Source organism: Marmota flaviventris, chromosome 5, assembly GCF_047511675.1.
Source record: "Marmota flaviventris isolate mMarFla1 chromosome 5, mMarFla1.hap1, whole genome shotgun sequence".
Lineage (NCBI taxonomy): Eukaryota > Metazoa > Chordata > Mammalia > Rodentia > Sciuridae > Marmota > Marmota flaviventris.
Window position 1 is genome coordinate 27642117 of NC_092502.1, and position 20021 is coordinate 27662137.

At 39.5% G+C, this 20021-nt stretch overlaps 2 pseudogenes; one reads left to right on the forward strand and one right to left on the reverse strand.

Moving 5' to 3' along the window:
* Positions 1-1946: 1946 nt before the first annotated feature.
* On the reverse strand, positions 1947-18374 carry LOC114095395 (neuromedin-U receptor 2-like; annotated as a pseudogene).
* LOC114095492 (mitochondrial nicotinamide adenine dinucleotide transporter SLC25A51-like) lies at positions 13852-15018 on the forward strand (annotated as a pseudogene).
* Positions 18375-20021: the final 1647 nt, after the last annotated feature.

Genomic DNA, 20021 nt, shown 5'->3' on the forward strand with positions numbered 1-20021 from the left:
AAATATTGAATCACTTTGGATATGTTTATTATATTGTAAATGATATCAGATACAATACTCCCATTTATCAATGGGATTGTTCATGTAATTTACAGGCCATTCAAAAACTAAATGTTAGAACTAGCATGATTCAGCATCAGTAAGTCCATTCATACACCACAGACCAAATGACCAGTTGAAGTCCAGGTATCCCTAAGAAAAACACAACCTTAATCTTCTGGCTCTTAATTGGTTCCGTCTGGAATTGTCCTATTGCTCAATACATTGAAATGTAAAACAAACTCGCTTGATGACATATTTATTAAACACCTACCATTGTGATACAATGCTAGGATTCCAGTAAGAGAAAAATAATGAACACAAGATACTTCATGCCTTTTACAAACTAACATTCTTGCCAAGCAATACTATAGATCACTGAAATCAAGTGGAGACAAAGCTTAACAAATGAAGTCAGATACATATTTACTTGAAAAAAATCAAGCAAGGTCCATGGAAGGAAGTACCATATTCAAGTGAACACTGAGGGACAGGTAGGAGAGAAACAGATGGAAATTGGAGATAAAGAAGGTATTCTAAGTGGAAGGTGTTTGTTTTAGTCAGCTTTCTCACTGCTGTGATTTCAAGATTCACCAGCACAATTGTAGAGGAAGAAAAGTTCATCTGAGAGCTCATAGTTTCAGAGGTCAATGGAGGGCTCCATTCTTCTGGGCTGGAGGTGAGACAGGACATCAGGAGAGTGTGTTGGAAGGAAGCAGCTAACATCACAGTGATCAGGAAGCAGAGAGACACCACTCACCAGATACAAATATATACCCAAGAGCCACGCCCCAATTCCCATCTCCTCTGGCCAGACACACCCTACCACTTTGGTTAATCGCATCAGGGATTAATTCACTGGTTAGGCTAAAGGCTATGACCCAATCATTTCTCCTCCAAACTTTCTTGCATTGTCTCACACAGGAGCTTTCTGGGGATACTACATCTAAATCTTAACAGTATTCTATGTGCAAAGATGAGCAGGTTGGGAAATCTATAGGCTACATCCTCATAAGAGTAGAAAATAATCTACTTTGAATGGGATATACATTACTTGTGGTAGAATAATGGAAGATGAGTCCAGGAAGCCAATTTTTTGCCTCTATTATATGAGTGCAGAGCATTATTTAGGTGATGAAGGACTGAGTGTGTTGAAGTCATGATTTTGGGACCAGTAGATGACTTTTAATTTGTCTGTGTCCCAAGATAATAGACCATACCTCTGTCTGTATATGAAACATGATGTTAGAAATCCAAGTTTGGACCAAATTATAAACACGACTAAGATTTTCTTTGGTGGAGTTTAGATCATTTTCAACCTACCTCCACACCTTCTCTCTCTTCCTATCCCATTCTTTTCTAAATTGAACTTGTGTCTGATCCCATTGTCAGTGATGAGTGGACTGATAATGAGTTGGAGACTGGGGTCCAGGGCTAACTGCTCTAAGGGCATTCCCATGTCATCCAGGGAACTCTTAATCTGAAAGGTTTCAGGACTCTAAGGAGTAAAATTATTATAGCGGTATGTGAGTCAAATAGATCATGCATATGGTCTTCTCACCTCATGAAGAGTGGAATAACACTTATGTGTCTTCCTTCCAGGGCCCCTAGCAGCCATTGGCTATAAGCAACATCCTGACTCAGTGTAGGTGACTTGGGACAAACCAATCCTCACAGTGGAAATTGTCCACACTAAGGCCAGCCATGCTTTGCCAGTCATGTCATCATGAAACCAGAAGAGACATGAGGCACTTAGGATGATGCAAAGATGACTACATATCTGAAAGCTCTTCAGTTTAGACCCAGATCCAGGACTGAGTTTCACAAACGTTAACAAAGTACTAGGTACAGATTCATGAGTTCTCAGCACCATTTTATCTTCCTGTCATCACATGAGGAGGCAGAGATTATAGCCTGACCCTCCCTGCACTGCGGAGACATGGAGGAATGCACCTCAAAGATAAAAGGTGCCTTGTAGAGGTGGCATCTCTGAGAGTCCCTTTCATGGGGACGGTTCAGAGCTGAGAGTTGCAGATGGATGACTGTCAAGGCAGCTGGGGACCTGTGTCTTCAAAAGGTGGCGATTTGTCAGCAAGATGTTCTGCTGGCCTGCTGGCTTCCGTGAGTGATGCTGGGAGTACCATCTTTTGCAGGAAGGAGAGATCACTTTCTGAAATGATTCCTGAAAGCGGCAAGACAGCAGGCTATAGATGACAGGCTTGACAGCTGAGCTCAGGTAGAAGAAGACACCTGGAATAAGGGAGAGATGTGTGGAGAAACTGAGTGAGAGGCCCATTAGGCTGGAAGCATGAATATTTAACAAAGACCTGGAGTCCCTGGTGTTGGCTCTTTTGGAAGTGATGATATATACAAGACTTTCTTTGAGAATGCAAAAGGCTCTGAACTGATCTACCACCTGTGCACTTAGGACTCAAACATAAAAATTGCAATCCTCAAAAAGTTTAGGCTGGCGCAGGATCTCTATTAGATAGTAACTTCCTTTGATCCCTACATAAAGAAAATGTTCCTATAACATTAATAAAAGATGTTTAAGAATTAGAGAAAAAAAATTGTTCTCATTGTAATTTTACTTAAATCTATAATTTGAAGCTGCAAGTGATGGAGGAAGGGTAAATCTACCAAGGATTAGTTCCTGCTGAGATTCCTGAAAAGCTCTTTTTTTTTATTGTAGTTGTTGATGGACCTTTATATTATTTATTTATATGTGGTGCTGAGAATCAACCTAGTGTCTCACACATGCTAGACCAGTGCTCTACCACTGAGCCACAACTCCAGCCCACACTGAAAAGCTCTTTAAAGAATGGTTCTCTCAATGTCTTCTCCCTCCCTGCCTTTCCTTGATGGCTCTTCCACCTTATTAAATCATTGTGTTTATCATTTATTTTGTCCATTTGCACTTTTCACATAACCATTTTCCTGTTTCTTATACTCTTCCTTATTACCATGTCCTGTGTTATGTCTCCTAGGTTTAATGAGTGTAAGAATGGGAATCTTAGGACCTCGTATCTGTCATATCTGTCAAAGCAAGAAACTGAAACTGAAACACACTGGCATTTCAGTTTCTTCCAAACTGTGAAATGGGGAATAAAAATTTAGAGAAGCACCGGCACTTCAATTTTCTCCTAGTTATAAAATGAAGAAAATTCAGCCTAGCTCATTTTCCCTCACTATTGTGAGCAGCTGTGTCGTGATACCATCCATGGGGGGCTGAGAATATAAAGCAACTCAGAGGTACAGTGGTCAGCACACTCCTTGTTACCTTTGCTAGCATGATCCACAGCAGTCAGAGTGCCACATGCCATGTGTACAGGTGGGCAGGGAGGAATACAAAAGGAGATGTTACTATTGACTGTTTGTTCATTCATGAAATAAATACTAACTGAACCCTTACTAAGTGCCAGGAACTTCAAGGCACAAGTGAATTGTCTTAACAACTTCAGATAGTATCATTCAGATGAAATCTATGGCTAAATTCAATAATTTATGGCACAATTTCTGTTAAGAGCAAACCATGAGCTATTAAGTCCTGCTATAGCAGTTTACATAATGGGGTAAACACAATGACAAGGATTCATCCATTTGGTGGGTGTGGCTGGGCTTCATCCTGACCTTGAGATGAGTGGGAGATGAGAAAGAAGGTCGTTGGTTGCAATTCTCTGTTTTTAATAGACAGAAACCTGAGCTTAAAGTTCAGTTATTTGGGGGTGAGTCCTGGGTCTAATATTTACCAGCTGAGTGCCTTGGGTAGTCACTTCTTCTAGTAGTAAAGCAGACCAGGGACCCCCACTTAGAAGACCCTTACCATAATTACACAGAAATCCCCACTATGTTTGTAACATATGAGTTTCTCTTCTTGTCAGAAAGATTTTTTACAAAGGGTATCAACAAGATATCAGCAAAAATTTTGGCAGAGGGCATGGTGGTTTGCATTTCCCTCTTGTTTATAAAGGCTAGATTTGAAGGGGAAAAAAAAACTTGTAAAACCTCTGTCTGACATAGGAATATGGGACAAAGAGTATGACCCCTCCCACTACATGTAATCATCCCACTAACTATAAATCTAAAAGAATTTCCAGATTTGGGATCCAGAGATTTTTTTAGGCATTAACTTCCTCTGGACCTTTGCAGCTAATAATCCTGCTTCCTAAAAATTCCGCAGGTGACCAGCCTCTTCTGTCCTAGATTAGCAGAACTGGATTTTTTTTTACTATAAAATGGTTTACGATAATATCTACTTAACAACTTGTGATTATAGAAATACAAGTGGAATTTATAGGCTAAAACCTCTGTAACACTCACTGACTGACTGCCTATCATCAGAGCCTGGTGTCTAGAGCAGACGCTATTCTCATTTTACAGCCAAGGAAACTCTGGCATGAAGGCAGCCAGAGGCTCAGCTCACTCAGAGCATTGAAGTGGAATTGGGGTACCAAGCCAGGTGCTCTGACTTGGTGACTTTCCACCAATATTTCTTCCATCTTCTGATGGTAGTATCCTGGACAAGGAGAGTTACAGTCACCTACAAGCAGATCTTGATGCCCATGAACACCTTTTGGCTGCTTTCATGAGGCCATAGGAGACGACAGGGATATGGTGTTCACTAAATAAGAACAAATCCGTTCCCATGGCCCTTGGAGGGGAAACCAAAGAAAGCACCCCGGACTGTTTTCCTGCTGCAATCCTCACACTTAGAGTCCAGGTATTTCATGAGGCATCCTTGAAATCAGACGGCTGTTTCTTTGGACCAGCAACATGTCTAGTTGATCTTTGCCTAAAATTGAAACCAAGTTGTCTTCACTCCAGGAGGAGAGATCCCCATGATAGTTTGCTCTACTGTAGCAGGTGAGCAAGCTGTAGGAAAAGCTGCAGTTGCCTAGGCTCTTGTCACACCGGCAAAACAGCTAAAGCTTTACCTGACACCACATGGAGGAGGTTGAACACAGCAGCCAGGGACTTGGTCCACTCCTCCACGAAGCTGAAGAAGAGGCGATGAATGTGGATTGGGGCCCAACAGATGGCAAATGCTAAGAACAAGACAACTGAAACAGAGGATAAATGCTAGAGGAAAAGTCAGTGCAGACAAGGATAAGTACAGGCTGCTCACCAAGTCATCCATTCCTTCTAGCAGCTCTTCTCTCCGCCTGGGTTAACCCACAGTCCTTACAAGCAAGCTAGATCCCATGGAGCCCTTCATGGAAAATTCAAATGTAAGAGCTCAGTGGTAGAATGTAAGAACAGTTTTCTACATACAAGATTTCACAAAATGTTTTCTTTAGAATATTTAGCATAGATCTGAATTATTTTAAACTTTTGAAAGTAATTTATTGTGGGAAATCAAGTTCGCTAGAGTCATGTAAACATATAAATAAATGGTTGGGATCAAGCAGTTGGAGTTCTCTAAAACTGTTAATAACAAACTATTAAATGTTTATGTGCATTCATCTTGTTACTCTAGAAATAAAAGTTTCTCTAAATTTGATCATATAAAATTCAGTGAGTGGGGAAAGAGAAAGAAAAAATAACTCCAAGCATAATATCACTTTATATGTATCTTTTGATTGAGAGGGATGTGTCTATTATATTAAACATTTTTTAATATTTTATTTTTTAAACATTTTATTGCTAGAGCACAGAATTCCTTCCAATTTCTAATTTTTGGTGCTCAAAACATTGATTAGCACTGCTGTAGTTTTTCTTCTGAGCATTTAAACTCCATAAAGATAGATATGTATTTTTAATCTTATGGTGATTGGAAGATGTTCCTTTGCTGTGACATGCTACTTCAGATTTATCCCTAAATAATCTAATGGGTGGGGGAAAGAGTACAGATAAAACAACACTAGTGAGGAGTTGGTAATTTCTGGAGCTGAGTGATGGCACATGGCACTGATATTACAGTGCTCTGTACTTGTGAGCACTTTTGAAGTTGTCAGAGTGGATAGCACATGTATTTCCTGCTGGAATGAAACCCACTCCGAGTAAGTCATCTGCCTGTGCTGTGGTTTCAGGGATATGGAAACTCCTGAGTTTACCCCCCAAGGAGTTCTCAGTCTGCTCGATTCTGACTGTAACTTCTCTTACCTAAACTTTTAATTCCAGCAGAAATTGAAGCTCTCTTAGAGAAAAGACATTATGTTATATTCTGTTACTGTGACTTTTATTGTGATACAAGTCTTTTTGTGGGTAGATTATGATCAAAGAGGAGAGAAAAAAAAATGAAGGTTAGATTTGTTGCCAGCAAAAGTCATGTACCAATAGGAGCTAAAACATCCCCAATAAAATAATTATGAGCATCAAAGACCAACATCAATGACTTTGCGGGGATTTTTTTAGTCAAATGGCACATTACCACATGTGTTCTGTATGCATATTTACCTTGAGGATTCATTTCTTTTGAATATTCACTTTTAATTTGGAAAGTACATGAGAAATCTCTCCCTTGTCAGAAAATCTCATGAACTAGTACTGGACTAGATTGATGAAATAAATATATATTTTGATAATATTATTTTTGGAGAGTATGGATTAGTACCTGGGGGATTTCTTTTAAACATTTTATCTATACAAAAGTATACTTTTTGATACGAAGTTACAGATTGTCTTCATGGAAAGACTAGTTAGAGGTATTCCTGGCCAGATGTTCCTAATCGGGAGTCCATGCGTCAGCATGTGTGTCCATGTGTGAGCATTAGGGGGTCATGATCCCCAGAAATGAACTATAAAATAATTTGTGCCTGAGCATTTAAATGTGTTTTGGTTGCAGAGTCCACTGCTTTATCATATTTTTAAAGAAAGTCATAACACAAACAGGTTAAAAGCCTCCTGTTGAGTTTGTAGAGGGGAAATGGGGCTGGGAGTCTGAGAGTGAATGTGACCTCCCACACAGGTCAGGGAGGGTCCTCCAGTGAATACATGTAGCATATGGTTCTAAGGATTCCAAACTAAAAAGGAAACTACAAGACAAGTACCAGAAACTTGAATTAGACACTACACTGAGATGCTAGACTGCACAGCGGCACATGCCCATAATCCCCCCTGACTCAAGAAGCTCAGGCAGGAGGATGCAAGTTCAAGGACAGACTCAGCAACCAAGAGAGGCAATGTCTTGGAATAAATTTTAAAAGGAAAGAGCTCGGGATGTAGCTCAGTGGCAAAATGCCCCTGGGTTCAATTCCCCCTACCACAGGTAGGGGTGTGGGTCAGGGGAGACTGGGACGTTTCAGGGAAATTTAGAGCCTGACCCAAGCAGCACTGGTCAGAAACAAATGCAAGTCCTTTGTTCTTGCAAGCAAAAGAAAAGAAAATATAAAGTGAGGACTTACAGAGCATCTTGTATCTTTTTCTGGCGGGTCTATGGATAACTCCAGTCACTTTATCTGCCTCAAGGAATTTATTTTTCTTCAGCTGAAAGGGAAATGGAGAGAGATGGTAAGAACAGGAAGCATTTTTTTAAGATATGAAAAGTATAATTCTAATGCTAATTTTGAAAATGAAATAAATCAGATTTAGAGGAATGTAAGAACATGTTATAAGTTTAACAGTAAATTGGAAGCAGAATTTGATCCAGGTCACTGAACTTGACGGATACATGCTACTTTGTATTTTGCCAGACTGTATAGTGGGTTCCCTCATGGCAATACAACCAGTTTTTATTTACAATTTGATAGAGCACTAGTTCTGTGGTATATTAATAAGTGTTTCCTAAAAAATGTTAGCATTTTTTTAACTTCAGAATTTATCTAGGCCTTTCCATTCACTCATTCATTTATTCACTTTTAGATGTCTATTAGAGTGAAGTCCCTCTGCAGGTGGGAGCCAGGCAGTAGAAAACAAAAGCAGGTACTCTTCCTGCCTCATGTAGGTTATAAGTCCCATGGTGGGTCTTCTAGAGCCTTTGATATGCTCATGGGCATTAGGATCCTTCAAGGGGAAATGGGGTACCATCCCTCCCCACTGTCCAAACCCACATCTTCCATTTCATCCCAGCCAAAGGAAGAAGAGTTTGACTAAATGCCTTCCCCAAATCCTCATCAGTGAATTGCCTGGAACCATACTGACAAGATAATTTGCTGTTTTCTTGTTTTAAAATAAATGCATGTTTTTCTGAGTTTAGGTGTTAAAATGTATTCATCCTAATTGGACTAGACCTCTGAATATTTCAGGTATCAACACTGCCTGAACATCAAACTTTCCTGCCCAGTTCAAGTTCCACCTACTCCTGGAAGACTTTGGTGTCTACATTATCTCATTGTGCTCTCTCCTTCCTCCTGACTCCCATAGAACTAAAGATCTTTATTATTGATCTAGTTGTGAATTTTTTCTTTCTAATTTATGTTTATTTTGATTTGTGGGGATATTCAGCCAGAAAATGGGAATTTTAAGGATCCATGATAAAATATAGTCAAATGTATTGAAATTAATATAGTATATACTTACCTGTTGATTCCCTAGAATTTATTTTATCAGTAGCATCCTAATTTTCTTGTAGTAGTTTACTCCTTCCCCATACTCAGTCATTAGTTTGGATGAGAATGAACCCAACTCTGGCTCCAGGAATTGTCCTTAAGTTACTGAGGCACACATACTGTCTTAGTCCATAGTTACAGTGACTTGATAACTGGGTCCAGCAACCTTTCACATATTTGCTTATATTCTGGAAATGGAAATTTGATTTCTATTTCTATTGGGACAGCAGGAGACAGCTTTCTTCTCTGAATGTAAGGTCTGAAATTCCATCAGCTACCTTTTATTTGTCAGAGAAGAGAATTTGGAGCCACCAGTGTGCTGCTGTGTGGAGATGAGAGTTAAAAGCAGTACAATAGAAAGAAGAGTGAAGAAAGAGAAACAAGGCAGGTCCTCCATGTTGTGTGCTTTACTGGATTAATTTTTGCCAGGGGCCAGATCTACATACTGACTTTTCAGATCTCTGGCTCCTTTGTCTTTTGCAAGCCTGAGAAGAGGGTTCCCTCATGGCAAAACAACAGTCCTAACTGAGTGAATAAGGCCATCCAGTGGAAGAAAATTTCCAATTATCCTATATTATCTCATGACTAAATTAGGATTAGTCCGACTTATAACTAGATTGATTCAAATTCAAGGCAAATAAGTAGTCAGTGTGATCCTGTGCACTAATGGAACATGGCTGTAAGAGGCTAGATGGCATTTCAAGGGAATATTTTAGAGGAGGTATTTAAAATGAGATGAGACCTGGAACAGTGGCTCAAAATTGCCTCTAAGGTTCAATAAATTGATATTCTGTCTCCCTAACAAATATATAAACTACTGGAAGACGGGTAGTTCTCATGACACCATGGGCCTAAGTGTCCACCTGGATGGCTAACAAGCTTGGCCATCTATCTCATGATGGTGAGAGGGTTCTATGCATGTGCCTATGTTTTTGTAAAGTAAGGGATTGAAGATGCTATGAGACGGGACCCTTTGGAGTCCCCTAGAACTTGAAACAAAGGAATCGCTATGCAGTGATTTAGAAATAAAAGAGGAAACTGAAGGTGTGGTAGGATGTTTTTAATACACACTCTTCCAGTGTTATTTAATAGTGTATCTCAGTGCCTGGAATTTGACACTCAGCAAATGACATCTAATGGCTATTATTGTGATTCTGGTTGTTGTTCCAAGCCCACTCAAAATACATAATGAAAACTGAATTTCTCTTAAATATAATTATTTATTTACATAAGTGTGACTTTGGTGTGTATTAGTGAGTTCTTTTTAGAAATTCTTTCTCCTGCTATCACTCATGGAAAAGCAGTGCTGTCCTGATGCAAACCAGCAGTTAGATGCACTAAGAAAAATAAGTTCAGGGTTAAAGCAGCACATCAGACTACATCCTTCAGCAGTGCGTGGTCCATTAAGTCTCTTAATTATTTCTTGCTCTTAAAAATTCTAGCTATTATGAGATAGTTATTTCATAATTAATAATGACAAAATAATGAAGTCTATTAATCACTTCTTGGCTGGGTTTAACAGTTCTCAGTGGAAATATCTCTACCCCAAGGGATAAATTTCCTAAATATCAAGCAAACAGTTCACATGGCTCTTTTATGAACAGGCTCCCTGTGCAAGTGTGCTTTGCACTGAAAGAAAAACGCCTGTTGTTATTTTGCATCTTCCTTAGAGGACAGCAACATGAGTCACTAACTGGAGGAAAAATGAAAATTAAAGTTTTATATATGTTATAAATTTTTTCAGAGTATTTGAGTGGTTTACATAATAGAATATAATTTGCCTAACCAATGTTACATGCTCTTTTTATTACTGAGTAATTTCATTTACTGTCAGATGTAGAACAAAGCAGGTATTCAATCATTAATTGCTTCTACCCTCTCCCAAAGTTTTATTTCAAAACTTGGATAGCACAAAGAGGAGTAAAAACTATGGTCACTATAAGGAAAGTTCAGGAGCTTTCCTTCCTTCCCCACCCCCAGCTATAGAGCATCCAAGTGGCAGGGGAGTTCATGGGCCCGATTATCATTCAGTTTGGTCTTTTATCCTGTTCATTTTTTTTATAGTGATTGAAATCATCCTACCAGATGTTTGTTTGCAGAGTTTATAGGGTTTCATTTCAGAACACCAAGATATAATAGATTTTGTGTAACTATCTCTACAATCTTAATGCAATCTATTTATCAAAAATTTACTTGTGTGTGTAGGTATGAGCATGTCTGTGTGTGTATGAGCACAACCCTGTCTGGCGCGGTTGGATTGTGCTGCAGTCCACACCTGCATCCTTTCAGTGCTAACACTAAAGTGGCTAAACTTTGAAACACAAGGACGAGGTCAGCCTTACCACACCCCCTCCTACGTGGGAAGGGACTTGCCCTGGCATCGTCTGATTTCTGTATCCATAACATGCTGCCCCAGGAGAGGGCCCTGTGGAGAATTAAGCCCTGGGATGAGGAGGCATCGCTGAGCCTTCTTCCTCCCTGGGCTTGTGAAGTCATCAGTTCTGGGCTTGCTGTCGTGGGACCCAAAGTCACACTTTTAGATTTGCCAAGAGCGTTAATAACTTTAAATATCTTTAGGATTGCTTGAATCTCTTTAAATATCATAGGTGAAATTATTCTTGTGAATTTGCTAAACTCTTACATCCTATCATTATTAGGAACATAAAACTGCCTGGGATGATTGAGATTTTTGTGAGGGGCATCCTGTGGAATCAGATGGTTCTGAGGATATATGTGTATGTGCTACTTAATGGGAATAGAAGAACTAATAGTATCAGTAGCAACCACATAATGAGGGCTTACTCTGCCCCAGGTATCTCTGTTTGCATTACCTCTATTTTGCAGTAATTGTACAGAGTAGATGTTATTCTCATTATATTAACCAGGAAACAGAGTCTCAGAGGGGTTGAGTCAATGGCAGAGTCAAGGAACTGTTATGTGTCAAGACTGAATTGGGATTCAGAACTGATTGATCATAAACTCTGCATTTTTTTCCTACTACTCGAATAAGTGGGAAAAAAAACAAGGGAGAGAAATGAAGTACAGTGGATGGGGTAGAGAGAGAAGATGGGAGGGGAGGGGAGGGGAGGGAGGATAGTAGAGGATAGGAAAGGCAGCAGAATACAACAGACACTAGTATGGCAGTATGTAAAAACGTGGATGTATAACCGATGTGATTCTGCAATCTGTATACGGGGGAAAAATGGGAGTTCATAACCCACTTGAATCAAATTATGAAATATGATATGTCAAGAGCTATGTAATGTTTTGAACAACTAATGATAAAAAAAATTTATTTTTTCAGACAATGAATCTGAACAACAAAAAATAGTGTCTGTGCTTAGAAGTACCAATGATAGCTCTTATAAGTAGCAATAGTAACAGCCAAAACAAAAACTCAATTACTGAGCACCTTTAAAATACCAGAAACTTTGTGTTCATCATCTGCAAAATTCATAATAACATAATATCATAATAATGTTATTTAAAGATGATTTTCATTCCTGTTTTACAAACAAGGAACAGAGACCTAAAATGGCTGAAGATTTGCTCCAATAGATAACTGGTAGTTGATGGAGTTGAATTTTAGACCCAGGTCTACAGTATCCAGGTTCTAAATCTCAACCATTCCTTACTGATGAAAACTGGCAAAAGTGTCCCCAGATTTAGTGGTTTTAACTAATAATGCCTGAGGAAAAGGGTCCCACATTCCTAACTGGGGAGTCAAGCCAAGTAATGAAATTCTGTGGAATGTAAGAGAAGGGGTGCACATCTCTGAGTGTGCTTTCTTCCCAGCTTGAAAAGTGCCTGAGAAGGAAGGGAAGTGACTGTATTTAAAAGAAGTTCTGAGTCATTGAGATGGGAAACCTCTCCCACAATTAGATCAGCCTGCCTCTGGGGGCAGGGATGGAATGAAGCAAATTGGATCTTCCAACAGTTCTCAGAGGCATGCACCCAATTTCTATAGTTCATAGGACAAGTCAAGCTTTGATTTGGGGCAGAATGACCCCTTGCAAGGAGGACCAGCTGCCTAGATTGTTTCAGCTTTCAGTTTTGTTTCAATGTGGTAGATCTCGGGAGTCAAAGTCTCAGCACTTTGTTTTATGTAGAACTTATTGATATTAAATGGCTTGGTGTTTGAAGCTTTTTTTTTTTTTTTAATTGTAGATCAAAAAACCATTTCCAATGTTTGAAAAGTACAGAACTTGAAGCCCAGGAAAAGAGAAGTCCTTTAGCCTCATCCATTCACTGAGCTTATGGTTCAGTTTAGGAGAAATAAATTAAGGAAACTACCAATATAGAATTACTAATTGTAATAAAGAAAAATCACTAGGGGCTCTGAGCACCTATAACATGGAATAGAGGACCCAGAGAACTTCCTTGACTAACTGTAACTGAGTATGACTTAGAGGATAACTAAGACTCTTTTTAACTCTTAGTGGACAGCAGGGATGTCTTAGGCAACAGGTACAAAATCCCAGCACAGCAGAGCTGAATTCTCAAGCTTCTAGAACACAGATATTACACTTGTTTCTAGAAAGAATTTCTGAGCAAGTGGCTCCTTTTCTGTTGTCCTCTGGTACCTGGGTAACTTCTCATCCATCCTTCCTGAGAATAGGATGTCATAAGTTGCATTACACCCAGAAACCAAACCTGGTACAATGAATCACAATGCATTCTGCTGTCATATATACCTAATTAAAATAAATAATTGAGTTAATATAAAAAATAAAACAAAGTTTAAAAAAAAAATTTAAATAGTAATGTTCAGCATGATGCTATCTATCTATATAAAATTGTTGACTTATGCTACCAGTCCAAAAATGTATATAAAGAAGTTTAGAAGGATATGCTATAAAAATTAATATTCTTATATGCATGGGGTAAAATTTTTGATAATTTTATCTTCTTCTTTGAATATATGTGTTGTTTAAAGCTTTTACAATAAACATGTATAATAATTAAAAGAAGAAAAAAATAAAGAAAGCAAACGTGGGTGATTTCTAACCTGTTCTCTGTCACTTGTCACTCAGTTCCTGAGTTAAAAAAAAAAAAAAAATGCTAAGAGGACCAGGCCTGAGCTCACAGCTTCACTCATCATTGTCCTGTGGGTTGTTGACACTGGGCATGGGTCCTGGCACCCATGCCATGGAAATTCAGTTATCAAAAGTTACCCCAGAAGACAGACCCTGACCAGTAACCGTAGAAGAAAATGGGAAAGATGCCAAAAAGCTGGCACCCCCCACAACAACTGGTTCAGCTGGTGTTCCAGGTACAAAGCCAAGGCCAGGCAATCACGAGGGTTCAAAGAAACATCAAAAACAACATGATGTTGCCAGAAGTTCATGAAAAAAGGCCACCAATCTTCAAAATAAGATATAGTGCCTCACATTACAAATGTTGGTGACATGAGGCATTAACTTTTGTGGCTGCTGCATAGCTTTCAACAATGTAACGACCACATTTCTCATTAAAAGATACCTTTTCAGCAGCAGCTGTATGGAATCAAAACCCACCATGACAGTGGCTTTGGAGGCTGAGGCAGAAGGATCCCAAGTTCAAAGTCACCCTTAGCCTCAGCAACTTAGAACCTGTCTCAAAACAAAAATAAAATAAAAAGGGCTGGGGATGTGGCTTAGTATTTGGATGCCCTTGGGTTCAATTCCTGGTACATACACACACACACACAAAAAAAAAAAAAAAAAAAAAAACACCACCCATATTTCTGTGCTTCAGTTGAGGGAGGGTAGATTTTGAAACTTGTACCATGGGATCTGTTCCCTCATTGATGCAGAAAACAACTGTAGCAGCACTCATGTTTGGTCTGTATGAAGACTCATCTTGCCTTCTCCAAAACCACCTCAATGCCCCAGAGTTTACAATTCAGGATATGACAATGACAGGGACAACAGAGTCCTTTTCACTCCTCTTCAGTCATAAGATAAATCCTCTCCTAGAACTTATCAATATCGTTTTCTCCAACACCAAACACTTATCTGGGGTCAATTTGGGGAAAATATTGAAATCTGAACAGACACATGTCGAAACATTTCAAGACCACAAGCATCATGACAAATCCACAAACACTTAGGCTTTCAGGGCATTGAAATGCTCTGGAATTGGAATGTATTATCTTGGCTTGGTGCCTATTCATTTTTGTAATGGATTCAGCAAGACGTTTGCTTTGATTTTTAAGGTCCCATTAAGGATCATCTGCCTACTGCAATGATTCACAGTGCTCATGTTTTCCATGACATTATCTGTGAACGTCTGCTGGGCACCATGCTGTGATTGTTGTTTTTTCAATTAATGTGTGAAAACTCACATACAGTCTCAACCTGGTGGATTTTTAGTCTTTTCCAAAGGTTTTCAAACCAATCTGTCTAGAATGGGACAGGACACTGACAAGGCTTTTCAGAGGTGCCCATCTGAATTACCATCAGTCTCTCATCTCTTGGGTACTACTTATGAGTTCTTGTTAAAAGTTATATGAAAAACTTCATTAGGGAAGTGCCACTTGTCAACTTAAAAAGACCTAAGAAGAAAGTTTGGTCTTGTTCCTAATTGGCTCAAACACAAGTTGTTGTCCTTAATTCTAGGCTGCAAATAATGGGCAAAGCTACTTTCTTTAGGCCTCAACAACAAATAGTAAAAATTTTCAGTAGGAAAATCCAAGTCTTTCTTCTTGTTATTTTTGTTGTTTCTATCATGATCCAAGAGCTTTAGGCTAATTGCCTAGTACAGGCTGTCTATATGATGGTTTTTTACAGGGTAACCTAATAGCAAAGTTATATTTTTTTTCCCCCAGAATAGCCTATTAAGTCTTCTGTATTGAAACATAAATGATTGTGACCAACTACAGAAAATACTCTAGGGCCCTGGAACTTCTTGGGTCGACTTTGTTACTCTGTCTCTTGCTTCTCTGCTCTCAGTAGTCTTCACTGAACTCAGGCATATACATGCCAGGACAAAGGAACAGAACAGAGAAGAAAACCAGCTTATTAGGTATAGGCATTTCATGGTGAATTGTTGATGATAGTAATTATCCCAAGAGGTACTTAATTTCAAAACTACCCAGACTTTTTGTTTAGATATGGTAGAATCAAGTAGCTAACTACTTGATTTTCCCATTTTTGCTTTCTAGCTTAGAAATTTTTCTATTTAATTCTGAATGTGATCTTAAGCCTGAGAGGATATAACAGAATGAATTACTTACAACATAATTTAAATCATAATTCCATAGAGATTGTCCCCTTTAATCTGTTTGTTTAATTATTGGTGCCAACTTAGCAGAGAAATTGGGAATTTTTTTTCCCACTTGAATATACATCATATTCAAGCATCCTGTTCTTTTGAAACTATTTTTAAAACATAAACACTTCCACAAACTTAAGAAAAAACATCAGTGACTTTATGACAATGAAACAAAGGTGACAGTTGGGTAAACATGTGTCTGTTCAGATTTCAATATTTCCCCCAAATTGACCCCAGATAAGTGTTTGGTGTTGGAGAAGATGATATTGATAAGTTCTAGGTGAGGATTTCTCTTATGACCGAAGATGTCTGAACATTTGTAGGTGTCTCTTCCTCTGAGATGCACAAGGCATTCTAAGACATGGCTGGGAGCTGCTCTGGGATAACATATCACCAGGAGAATGAAGAGCCACCCTCCAAGAGGAAACTAACATAACACAGTGCTCTGTGTGATTAGGTATACTCCAGTGCTCAAAGGTCAGTGACACTGAAAATTTGTTCTTCTTTACATAGACCTTGATGTTCATCTTAGGGACAACATGTCTTCAAAAAGATTCACCTGTGGAATGATCCATTTTGAAAATTCTCTTTCTCAAAGTTGGACTCAGATGGGAGTATGTTAATTGTCACATAGAGTCAGAGCCATCTTAAAGCATAGGATGGACGTAACTATTTTGTTTTCTTTCCATTCATATCACACATGGCTCCCCCTCCCTCCCTAAAGGAATCACAGACCTCTAGCGTTAGATGGGGCCTTAGATGTGACCTAATGTGACCTTTTTATTTTATGAATGGAAAAGTCATTCAAGGAGAATTATGTGGCTTCCCTAAAAGCATATTCTATGTCAGCTGAGGTCCTGGGAGTATAAATCACTTCAAAGCTGTCACAAAAGCTACTTTCTTACACAGGTATAAAACTGTCACAGTCAAGACTTGTACCTCCATACATTTGGGGACAGAATATACCAGGAATTATATGGACTCAATCCTACCCTTGTCAAAGAAACTCAGCTTAATATAGTCCTAGAAATGGAAATTAAAAAGTGAAGGAAAGAAAGAATGAAGGAATTAGTTTCATGACACAAGAATAGGAAAGAAACATCTAATGACAGGAGATTTTGTAAATTAAGTAATATTTGCCTTAATTCCAGATGTCTCTTATTCACATTTTCTTTTTATTGTATCTCATGTGGTCTGTTTATCTCCCCACCTCTCTAATTCCACCTGATTAAGAGGAGAGCAGGTTGATCTTATTAAGGAGGAAAAAAAAAAAAAATATATATATATATATATATATGTGTGTGTGTGTGTGTGTGTGTGTGTGTGTGTGTGTGTTTGATTTTTTGTTATTTCAACCACATGGTCAAAGCAACCACAATGAAGTATTTGACTTTATGTCTCAGATTATATAGTAGGTATCTATATTTCATGGTATACTCAGATCAAGTTCATAAAGAGGTCAATGTCAACACAGGCAGTAGATAGGAAAGAGACAGTAGGGTGTGGAAGAGTCCCTCAGTGTTTCTACCAAGCCCAGATGGCCTGATGCACTTATCTAAAGTGAGGCCCCACCTCAAACCTCCTGAAGCTGATTTCCCTGTGGGTAAGGTGTGCCTATTGGGACCCATAGTAAGTTTCCCAGCCAATTCTTATTAAAAAAGAAAAAAAAAACAATAACTTAAGATATGAGAACAAGTATAGAGGGAAGAATGATGGCAAATTATTAGCTATTGGAAACTGTATGTGGTTGTAGGTTTGCTACTTAGCTTTGGGCAAGTCCTTTAACTTTTTAATTTTCCATTTGAACTCATCCTATTTTCCTCCATGCTCCCTTCCAATTCTGACGTTCTCCAATTGTAAGTTTGTCTCTGAACTTTGGGGCAGTGAAATGAAGCAATGCTGCCCTGACCAGTTATCCTGGCTACTCACCCTGAGCCCCATCAGGTAGTAGAGGACACTGATGAGCGTCATGGGGAGGACGTAGAAGAGGAAGGAGGTGACCTGGATGAAGACATTGTAGGTCCACACGGGCTCGATGACTGTACAGGTGGCAGAGCCAGGAACCCAGGTCTCACTGGGGATGTAGGGGACCCTAAAGCCATAGATGATGGTGCTGAGCATAGAGAAGATGAGGGAGAAGCCCCAGATAAGGCCGAGGATGCTGCGAGCCCTCCGGCAGGTGCTTTTCCGTTGGGCATAGAAGGGGTGGAGGATGCCCAGGTAGCGCTCCACGCTGACCGCAGTGATGCTGAGGACCGAGGCGGAACACACGGTCTCAAAGAGAGCTGTCTTGAAGTAGCAGCCCGGGTGCCAGAGCAGGAAGGGAGAGTAGCTCCACATCTCGTAGACTTGCAGGGGCATTCCCAGCAGCAGGACCAGGAGGTCACAGACGGCCAAGCTGAACAGGTAGTAGTTTTTGGGTGTCTTCATGGCCTGGTCCCGAAGAATCAGCAGGCACACCAGAAGATTGCCCACCACCCCCACCACAAAAACCAGTACATACACCACTGCGAGAGGGAGAAAGAAGTGGCTGTGCCAAGGCCCGCAGAGGCAGCCCTCGGAACTGTTGAATGAGGCATTTTCAAGTTTTCCCATCACTGTCAGTAAAATCAAAGATCCGAGCGTTCCCTAGTATGAGGCTCAGTCCAAAGCAGAGCCAGATAGGAAAGAGAACGCAATCTAGAGCGCACAGACTCGGTGAAGGAGGCTGGGAGAGAGGAGCACTGTGGTCTCCAGCCCGGGCTGCTCAGGCTGCAGAGCTCTGTGCAAGAGCCCTGGAGACAGAACCCTGGAGATGACAAGAGCCCTGCCCGCCCCCCACAGGCTGCTGGCTGCAGAGCTCCTGGAAAATGCTGGACTACAGGATGTGCTGGTTTCCTGCGCTGGGAGCAGGGAGGAGGGAGATAGCTTTTTGCTAATGGGAAGCAGCTGGGAATGGAGCGCACACAGTCTATGACTCTGGAACAAATAAGCAGTGGGCAGGCAGTTCCCGCAATGCAGTTTGCCAAGTTTTGGGAAATACTGATGAGTGTCATGGGAAACATGTAGATTTGGGTGGAAATACAAATGCAAGTTGTGCAGTGATAAGTAGCACAGTACAAATCACCCGTGATCCTTGTCACCTGTGAAACATGACAAAATGGAGCATCAATAGGTTTGTCAAATTATCTTTTCCCTTACAGATTCAGGGCTCTCCAGAAAACATGATCAATGTGACATACAGATATAGAAATAGAGGAAAATAAGGAAATATCTTCAAACTCCCAGTCTTATTTCCTTATTTGCATCACTAATTTTATTTTATTCAACAAATAACTCTTGAGAATTCACTGTGTGCCAAGCTACATTTTGAGCTTTGTGAAAACATCAGTGAACAGGAAATGCAAGATCTCTACCCTTGATGATCTGCTGTTACATTAGGGAATTCTGAAAATACAAGTGAATTAATAAGCGAATACAATTTCAGATAATAACTGACAATTATTTATCAAGGACAAACAAGTTTAGTTCAATATCACACTTTGGGCTGAGGTCAAAAGGATGAAAAATGAATCAATTTTAAATTGGGTATTATAATAACTCCAGCATTGCTCTTTGTGCTCAGGATTGCTTGGTATATTCTGGGTCTTTTCCATATAAAATTTAGGACTTTTTTCTCTAGTTCTGTGAAGAATGTCATTGGTAGTTTGATCCAAATAACATCAAATCTGTACGTGACTTTTTTTTTTTGGTGGTGCTGGGGATTAGAACCCAGGGCCTTGTGTATACGGGGCAAGCACTCTACTAACTGAGCTATATCCCCAGCCTCCCGTGGGTCACTTCTTAAAGAGGACATTTTAGTATTAATTCTGGATGTCCATGAACATGGAAATTCTTTTCATACTAAGTGTCTACGTCTGTTTCTTTTCTCAGCATTCTGTAATTTCCTTGTACAGATGTTTTACATTGGATAGACACATTCCTAGGTGTTTTTTAAAGCTATTGTGAATGGAATTATTTTCCTAATTTCTTAGTGGAGTCATTATTGGTATATAGAAAAGTGATTCTTTTGTGTTGTTTCTACTCACTCTGATTAGTTCATTTATCAGATCTATGTTCTTCCAGTGGAGTCTCTAGGCTCTTCTAAGTACAGGATCATATCATCTACAAATAGGCTTCCTTTGACTTCTTCCATTTCTATTTAAATCCTTTTTATTTTATTCTCTTAACTATATACTTTTGCTAAAAAGCAAGTACTCTACC